Source organism: Lagopus leucura, unplaced genomic scaffold (assembly GCF_019238085.1).
Source record: "Lagopus leucura isolate 7727_CA_CO unplaced genomic scaffold, USGS_WTPT01 Super-Scaffold_100002, whole genome shotgun sequence".
Lineage (NCBI taxonomy): Eukaryota > Metazoa > Chordata > Aves > Galliformes > Phasianidae > Lagopus > Lagopus leucura.
Genome location: NW_024962263.1, coordinates 63,463,906 through 63,464,484, shown reverse-complemented (window position 1 = coordinate 63,464,484; position 579 = coordinate 63,463,906).

The window sequence follows — 579 nt, the reverse complement described above, 5'->3', positions numbered from 1 at the left end:
AATAGAATACGTTACTGGATATCAAATTAGAACATCTAGAAGGATAAGGGAGACAGTCTAAGGACAGTGTTTAGGTTTTTTTTAATCCTCTATGATATCTATTACAGCAGAGTGCCAGCATATAAGAGGAAGATGGCTTCCAGAGCAAATTTGTTCCCACCTTTTACACTGGTAAAGGAATTTGAGTAGTCCCTTTTATGGTAATTGTTAGGAAATTCATTTATGCACTCAAAGTAATATATTTAAAGTAACATCTGATAGCAGCAGAGAGCTGCAGATCACATTCAAACAAATCAATTTGGTTCTCCAGCACAAGAAGACCGGACCACCATTAAATGTCTCACCCCACCTGCTGAAGAGTTAGCATCACACTGCAGTGGTCATCCCTCTCCCTCCAGCTCTACCAAGAGCAATTACATGCAACATCTAAGGACAGCTCACCACTACCAAGGAAACAATGATTGTCACAACGCAACAGAACGTTAAGGCCAGTGAGTAATAACCAGATATTTATAAATAACACTGATTTCTATTAAATCCTGCTTTTCCAAATATAACCAGAATAAAGCACAACAATTC